Source organism: Chamaea fasciata, unplaced genomic scaffold (assembly GCF_029207755.1).
Source record: "Chamaea fasciata isolate MVZ Bird 193981 ecotype frontalis unplaced genomic scaffold, bChaFas1.0.hap1 SCAF_5, whole genome shotgun sequence".
NCBI classification, from domain to species: domain Eukaryota; kingdom Metazoa; phylum Chordata; class Aves; order Passeriformes; family Sylviidae; genus Chamaea; species Chamaea fasciata.
In genome coordinates, this window is record NW_027094090.1 from 30,111,166 (window position 1) to 30,120,049 (window position 8,884).

The 8,884-nt window shown below is 40.7% G+C and overlaps 1 long non-coding RNA gene across 1 annotated transcript; it reads left to right on the forward strand.

Annotated features, from left to right (window-relative positions):
* The first annotated feature begins 4,966 nt into the window (after positions 1–4,966).
* On the forward strand, positions 4,967–7,898 carry LOC136290170 (uncharacterized). The gene is made up of 3 exons (XR_010721018.1): positions 4,967–5,039; positions 7,562–7,614; positions 7,835–7,898. It is a non-coding gene; the product is annotated as an uncharacterized lncRNA (long non-coding RNA).
* Positions 7,899–8,884: the final 986 nt, after the last annotated feature.

Genomic DNA, 8,884 nt, shown 5'->3' on the forward strand with positions numbered 1-8,884 from the left:
TAAGCTGGCCAAAGGGATATTCCATACCAGAGTCTATAAACTGGGGGGGAGTTGGCTGGTAGCTGCCAATCACTGCTTGGGATGGGCTGGGCACTGGCCACTGAGTGGTGAGCACTTGTGTTGCACATCACTTGTTTTTCTTAAGTTTTATTACTTCCTCTCTTTCTCTCTCTCCCTTTCACCCCCTGACCCTTTTCATTACTGGTATTATTATAGGATTTTTTATTATTATTTTACTTGGTTTCAGTTATAAAACTGTTTTTATTTCAACCCACTAATTTAAACTTTTTCCAGTTCTCCTCCCTGTTGCACCAAGCTGGGGAGTTGGGGAGCAGCTGCATGGTACCTAGTTGCTATCTGGGATTAAACCATGACACTGGGTCACATGTGCCAGTGCTGATGGATTCTGCCACTGTTTGGTAAACCACATCTGTCAGTGCTGGGCAACAATACAGCAGAGAAATGTTTCCATGACAATAAGTATTACTTCTTTCTCTCCCCTCCCCTCCTACTTCTTCCTACCTCCTCCTGACTTGCATTCATAATTGCTCTGCATAAACTCAGTAGCTTGCTGTAGATGCTCTTGGATACCAGCCTATGAGAAATGGTAACTCTGCTCTGGGTGACATGCTGTGGGGGTAGGCAACATGGAGAATCTCTAGTCCTGTTGGAGCAGGTAGCCAAGATGAATCTACTGCAATGACTGAGCTCAGATAAGTGAGGAATGAACTTCTAGATCTCCAACTCATAATTATCCCATACTTCAGTATCATTCAAAATACAATTTTTGAACAGCTTACTACATAGTCTTGATTTCTTCAGAATCATTATTGCAATCTGGTTTTGGGAAAGAAGTTCTTCTTCTTTTGCATTGCTTAGCACATTACTATCTTGTACTGGTCTCTGTCCTCTGGTTTTGACCTGCAGTAGTCTTTCTTACAGCTCTGCAGAAGCAGATGGCAAATCTAAAGTTTTAGCTGCCCTCAAATTGTATCACTTCCTGTGGGAGAAGGACTGGGAGATAAACTGGGAGAGGATTTGCATTCCCACTGCTGTTGGTTTCACAAAGCTAGCAGCAGCTTCCTTAGTAGAGGGTCTCACCTAGCAGTGAGACAACCCAACACTGAATGTAGAAATAGAGATAGGCAGTAACAGCAGCTTTTCTAGCCCTACTTCTGCTTTTTAACACGATGCAACACTGTGTGTTGACCAGATCCATTTGGAAAGGCAAAGGTCAGGGATGCATTTTGCTCAGTGTTAGTCTCTCCCGTTGGTCCCACTCTGGACCAGCTGTGCTGAATCCCCCTCTCCTCCCTCCCCTGCTCTGTCACTGCCTTGCAACCCAGTCCCGTTGCTGTTGGTTGTGCTGGAGGTACAGGGAGGCAGCATCAGTACTGGGACACTGAGCACAGCAACTCCAGTAAAACACAACAGGAAGGGAGCAAGAGAAAGTATTGGGAGACTGACTGTACCCTGTGTCTCCAGCAAGGAGAAGAAGACAGACCCTGTATGGGCTCCTTAAGTAAATCAGAGAACCACTCCTTTGTGCTTAAGCAAAGCAACCAGATGGGCTGCCAAGACTCTCTGTTGTTTCTTGATCCAGAGTACTTCTCTGCCCTGTTTCAGCCTTCTCTCATGCCCTGGGCAGTAACTGCCTTTACTATTCAGACTCAGGGTTTTGAAAGGAAAGGTGACCAGATTTAATGTCAAGCATGTGACTACTTCCAATGCTGCTGGTTGCAATTGACTTGGCTGTAGTGGCCTGTTGAGCCACCAAGATGGAGAGGAACCTCTAGATTAGTAGAGTAGACGCACAGTTTGGGGTCCAGTAAAAAGACTACAAGAGGTGAGGTCTTGAGGATACTAAGCTACTACAGGGGCATTTAAATCACTTTATGGTTCTAGTCTCAGCTTTCTTCTGTGTAATCGAGGACTCATTTCCTGCACTCTGGTGGGATGAGTGCCAAAGGATCCAGCTGAGCTCCAGCTCTTTTGTGGGTCTCCAACTCCAACTGATGTGCAGCAGCTTCTCTGAATGAGAAGGATTCTTCTTCCTTTTCTTCTTTGTCTCTTTCTTCTTATTCTTATTTTGCTTCTTTTTGGTCAAATTCGCTCACCTTCTGAATGAGCTTTAAAATTTCAGTCTTGATTTGCCAGTACTTCATCGGAGTAGCTCTGTCAATTGTGTCTTTCTAAACATGGGCCATTGCAAGACCTCTAGAAAAGAGTCACACTAGAACAGGCAAGTAAAGGTCAAAAAGAAAAAGAGAGCCCCAGGAGGTACTGAGCAGAATAGCAGCGGACCATAATACCAAGGAAAACAAATATTGAGTTGGGTTTGGAAGACATGCCTTACTTACACATTTCTTACAACTTTACTAAATAGTTCATACTGTAAGAAAACAAAAATCAAGTTGTTCTCCTAGAAACATAATGGGTGTGAGGAGGAGAACCCTACTGTCATTCAGTGTAGCAGTTACACTGAAGAAAGCTGTTAAATAAATATGGGGCCACATCCTGCTGCTCTTATTTATTTTGGCAGCCTCATGAAAGTTGGTGGTTCATGTGAATAAATGAGAAGGATTTAGCTTGAGGTGACAGCAGGTGAGCCCTCAAGCAATGAGGGAATGGAAGTGAGACAGTCCAAGATTAGAAATCTAATGCTCTCCCTAGATTAATTTAATAGGGAAGACTGAAGCTGTGTGGTGTTCAGCCTACTGTACAGCAATCCATCATTAAAAATGGAAGAGGCAGAGAAGAAAAATGAGAAAAAAAAGTAAGATTTCTCTGCAGATAGATAGTTTTCTAAAAGGTACATCTCTCTAAAAAAAAGGCTGCAAGGGTTGTATTTGCATATTTAATCATTGCTTTTAAAAGATCTTTTAACTTCTTTGAAATTTCAAAGCATAAGGAATTTATTAGTAAAATGACATTTTGTATTGAATTTGACTATATTATAGCTTAGATGATAACCTTTATACAACAGGAAATAATTTTTTTATGTAGTCTCATTTAAAATTGATAGATATACATTCTGTGCAGCCAAATGTTTAATTTGCTACAAGTACTGCCACCATTTTTATTTCTTGTAAAAGGTCTTCAGAACTATGCAGACACAGCATGGCCACCTTTGTTAATCTTTTCATAAACAAGCAGTCTTATTTCATGTAAATTTGTTAAAGGAAATTTGCTTTTGTGCTATGAGTGTTTGAGGAAAGAAGTGGAATCTCGAAAAGCTTTGAATCCACTGGTCCACACCAGTACTTTTATAATACATGTGAAAATCTGTAAAGAGACATGATTTTCCTGTAATCAGTTCACTACATTACAAGCACAATATTTAGGGATGCTGTTCTATAAAAGGCACAGGTTTTAGATACCTTTTGGTACCTTTACATGAGCCACCTTGTAGCCTGTCAGGTTCATTTGAAATGTGTATAGTGTAAATCATACTTTTCCCTTTTGCACTCTGTTCCCTGTAGTCATGGCAGGAACAGCTTGCACCAAAACTGTCAGTTTTATAGCAAAAATCTCTCAACATGCAATGCATATTCTGCGCAAAAACGTCAGGGTGCATTTTCCTGATGTGCATGTCATGCATTGTTTTCATCAATCTTTTAGGAGAGCAGGAAAGAAAGCTCTATTTTCCTTTGCAGATGAGAAAAAAAAAAAAAAAGAAAGAAGAATAATTTAGTTAACTTTCCACATGACTTCTATTTTCTTCAGGAAGACAGAGCTGTATTTCATCTTCTAGTATATATTCTACATGCTGCATACTTGCTTCTAAAAATATTAAGAAAAGCACATCACAGTATCAACTGAATGTCCAGAGTTTTGCATTTTAGATCTCCTGTCTGACAGCTAAGTGTCTCTGCAATTATCCATTGTTTGTGCCAGCTTTCTACCTGCTTAGACTTCTGTGTCATACAAATGCTGTTTGTGAGAAAAGAGATAAGTGCATGCCTTGAAACATGACAGAGAACTGATTAAAAACCTGGGGGGGAAGTTAGTATTTTTGTGGAAGATTATAACATTTCATATCGGATTATAATCTCTGCATGCATTGGGGCATCAGAAAGCAGGGTGCCACAGTGGGTCACTTTGGGAGATAAGACAGGTAGATTGACACTTCATTTGTATGAGTTTGGGGTTAATAAGTCACATATAAAGTCAAGCAGGTGACAGACATTGTACCTTCCCCAAAAGAAGTATTTCCCCCACTGCAGTTGATGAACAGCAGACCCAGTTTTTACATCAGCTCTCATTTCCATTGACCTTCCATTGATGAGTGTAAAGTAGGTATTTATTAGATGGAAAGAAGGGAAAATTCAGAGGGGCTGTAACCACCTTACTTCACCATCTGCATCACCTACTACAGCACGTATGTCTCTCATCCCAGGGCATATGACCTTGTGATATAACACAACCTTCCTGTTTGCATTGGATTGGGTTGCAGCTTTATCTTTCTGTGGAGGAAAGCATTCAATTTTTTTTTAATATTTCTCTTGTCACAGAAGAGCTGATAAAGTGAATAATTTTTTGTTAATATGGATCAACATTAAGAATGCAACAAAACATCATTCAAAATAAACTGCATTATGTTCATTGCAGAAAATAATTTGATATAACTGAGATTTGAGCACTTTAGGGAATTAAGATCTTATTCACAACCATCAATCTCAAACAGACAGTCTGGGAAACATGGTCCAATAGAACTAAAGAAATTAAGAATTGAATTCTAGAGAAAACTTCTCACTCTTCTACAGGACAACCTAAGAAAAAAGGTAGATAGGTATATTTATTTCACCTAACCTGAGACATTTGCAATACGAGTGCTTCCATCTGAGTTTATCACACTAAATTCCCTTCATCTGGAGGAGGCACTTCTCGGTTTTGAGTCATCTGACCCACTTTAGATGTTGGCTTCAGGGTGAGATGATAATAGCACAGAAGACTCAATTTCTCTTTATAAAGGAAGTCTAGGTGACCAGCTGTGTTGGGTTTGACTGGGGTAGAATGAATTGTCTTCACAGTGGCTGGTATGTGGCTGTGTTTTGGATTTTTACTGACCACAGGGTTGATGTGTGATAATACAGAGATGTTTTTGTTATTGCTAAGCAGAGCTTACACAGAGCCAAGGCCTTTCCTGTTTCTGGTACTGCCACACTGGGGAGGAGACTGGGGGTGCCTGGGGGGCTGGGAGGAGACACAGCCAGGACAGGTGACCCAAACTGACCAAGGGATATTCCAGACCGTGTGACATCATGCTCAGTGTATGCACTGGGGGGAAGGAGGTGGAAGAGGGGGACATTTGGAGTGATGGAGTTTGTCTTCCCCAGTAACCATTACATGTGATGGGGCCCTGCTCTCCTTGAGATGGCTGAACCCCTGCTTGCCCATGGGAAGTAGTGAATTATCCCTTGTTTTGTTTTGCTTATGTGCAGCTTTTGCTTTTCCTATTCTTTATCCCAACCCATGAGTTTCTAGCTTTTACCTTTCCAGTTCTCTCTCCAGTCCTGCTGGTGGGGAAGTGAGCAAGCAGCTATGTGGGGCTTGGCTGATAGCTGGGGTTAAACCATGCCACCAGCTCAGACCTGGATGTGTACCAATCCATCATCAGGCAGAATAGGTTTTTACAGCACAGCAAGTTATAAAGTGGATCCAAGTTCTACCACCACCTTTGCCATATGCAAAGAGACATCTGTACTTGACAGAGATCTCTTCTGAAAGACTGAGTCATTTTGAAGGTCTGAACTGGAGCTTTTATCAACCACACTGAATTATCTTAAATGGTATTTCCTTGAACTGAGGTGAACAGAACTATATACTACTAAGTCCAGTTTCCAAGTATTAACTTTGGCTCTCTCTCTGGTGTTTGACTAAAAAGTGATAGCTCAAAAAGATACTGTGAAAGAACTTACTCTGTTCAGTTTTTCCCCATGATCTGGACAGTCAACTTCTGCAGACCTTGGTGAAACCATCGTCTTTCTTACTATAAAATTTCCCAAGTTTTCCAGGCAAACTAAATTTTTAAAGTCCCTAAAGCTCTAGGGAAGAAAAAGCAAAACTAGATTTCTCTTACTAGGCACTGATGAATCTCCAAAAGCTCAACATTTCCAAAGTTCTCTAAGAAAAAAAAAGAAGACATCTTAGCTGGCAAAGGGCATGTCAGAGATGAAATGATAGCAGAGGAGGTGAGAAAATTGAATGTAGAGAACGCTTAAGATTCACAAAGTATTTTAAAGAAAGGTCATTTGGACACCTCACTTTCCTCCAACCCAGCCTGCTGAAGCCTCAGCCAGAGCCTGCAGCTTCTTTTAGCCCCAGATAGTGATTCACTGATGAGCCTTTTGGGCCACAGACTAACAGGGAGGTTGTGCACTCTGCTGCTGATAAGGAAGGGGTTTGCTAAAGCTTCTTTTAATGTGATTTATAAACAACCTCCCACAAACTGTTTGCTTTTTTTGAGGCTGCACAGCATATGTTCACCTTGGAAGGAGGTTGCTGCAGCAGAGAGAGCAACTTCTCCAACAGTCCTTCAGGCTTACACCCACTAGCCCCTGCTTTTTGCCACTCTCCATGATCCCTTCCCCCACATCAGCTATTTTTATTCTAGTGAAAATATCAGCTGTGAACTAACTAAACTTATTTTCAGATCTCCTTTCCTTTAGAAATGGTAACAAATACTTGTACCCGAACACTTACAATTCATTCTATGAAGGGCTTTCAGCTGCAATGGTGAAATGTCCCAAATGACAAATCACACATCAGCTGAATTCATGTCATTATTTCTGATATTTGAATTATTTCTTTATGGTGTATTTACTTTGACTATTTTGTCCTCTTGCAGCTGCCTTTTCTTTCTATACTAGTGCTCATTTCAGTCATTTTGTGTTTTATGGGGTTTTTTTAATGTCTTTCCCAATATATCCCAAATGGGGATGAAGGAAGAGAGAGGTTGAAAAAAAGAAACCATGAAATGGTACAGAGAAGGAGAAGTGAGGTGATCAGCTTTTGGCTTAAATCATTCCAATGGCTAACCACAAACCTAGTTTTGTTCTGCTGTCCTGATGTAAGGGGAGGGCTCACAGATTTGGGGGTTGGGTTTTTTTCAATTAGCTTCAGCAAAACAAAGCAGAAGGTGGTAAATGTTTCTCTATTATGTTGGTGAATATGGTCAATATACTTTCTTCAGAATTCCTTCCTATTAAAAAAAAAATGTGTAATCCACAGGGATTTTGTGGCTTTGTTTTCCAGGCTTTTATTACCATGAGAGACTACAGCCAGTGCAGCAGCAGTGTAATTACTCTTGTTCAGAAAGGAAAAATGCAATTCCTCAGAATTTAATTGGCTACACTGAATTAATAACCTTCCTGGTCCTAATCAGAAACAATACAAGGAAAAATTAAACCAAGAATTATCCATTTCCTGCAAAATCTCTCCAAATTACGTCAATGCAGCCATTAATTGCTGAAGCCATTTTATGACTGGATGCACAATAAAACAATCTAGCAATTTTAGAAACCTTTACTAACTCTCTGCATGTTTGTTTCTATCATAGTACCAGAAGATCCGGCAAAAAAGTTCATCAGCTAGTGTGGAACATGCTCACAGGTGAGAGAAACAATAACAACCTAAGTCACTAAATGTGAAGTTTTAGCCTCTAGACATAATAACCTTGTTTAACGTAGGCTTAGGGTTTAGAAACTATGGGTTGGGGTTTTTAAAGTAGATATTGACGAAAAACCAAAATGGAATGAGAGCTTTGCATATCTCTTAACCTGCATGGCTTGGGTGGCACTGAGCCTCGTTGAAAGAGGATGTTGTTTGACAGGTGACATCAGACTGGGCTGGCCAGTGAAGGGGAAGACAAAAGCCCAGTAAACAGTAAAGATGATCACAGCAGGTGCGTGGGGGTGGTCTGGGTCCTGGTGAATTTACCATTATTGCTTAGCAAGCATTTAGTAGAAGCATAAGGGAAGTCATTAGTGGAAACAAATGCACATAATTTAAATCTAATGCTCTTCTCTGTGGGTGTTTTCATGCACAGTAAACAGGTATTTTCAAATCTCAATTTGAATTTAATATTTCTGAATATAATAGCTCTTTACCCCTACTTAGACTTGATCCTCTGCATACATCATGTATACACAGGTGGGTTCTGGAAAAATCACAGGGCAATCTGGGGAGAGGTATATTTGGAGTGCTTGGTGTTTATTCAAGTGCCTGACAAGGAACTTTGGGTTAGTTGAGGGGATGAGAGGTCCAGCCAAACATCCACAGGCAGCTCATATGCATCCTGCAGTGCTCTGCTCATCTGAGAAGTCCTGCAGAAGAAAGTGTCACAAAGGTGAAACAAGACTGAGAAAACGCGGGAAACACTATCTTGCAGTGATTTGTATCAACTGATACTCCAGAAGCCAAAAAGTCAGAGTACCTGCAGAGTGAGGAAACATGGAGGGAGTTACAAATATGAGGGAGGAAACAACATGAACAACCTCATGTCTTTGGGCCGGAGTCTTGGAGCTTGGATCCAATATTTTCCTCTTCTGTCAGGTATGATGATGAGTGGAGTCACTAAAGAATAAAGTTTCTAGTTCTGATAGGGCCAGGATGCATTCCATGAAGTAAGCTAGATAGAAATTACGGCTACTGGAGAACTTCTTTATGCCCCAGCCAAAACATAAGGCAGATTCTGGAATGGAAGTGGCTGGTCAGAGTGCTATGAAAAGAGCTTTTGCTCTGAAAACCAGTTCCTAAACTTTTCAGAACCAGTGAGTATCTTTTTCTTTATGTTTTCAGGCTTATAGTCTTAATCTGAGGAATAGTATCCTGATTACCCCATGCCCCATCTCATGGGACTTTTGTGAAGATTTTTTTGCAT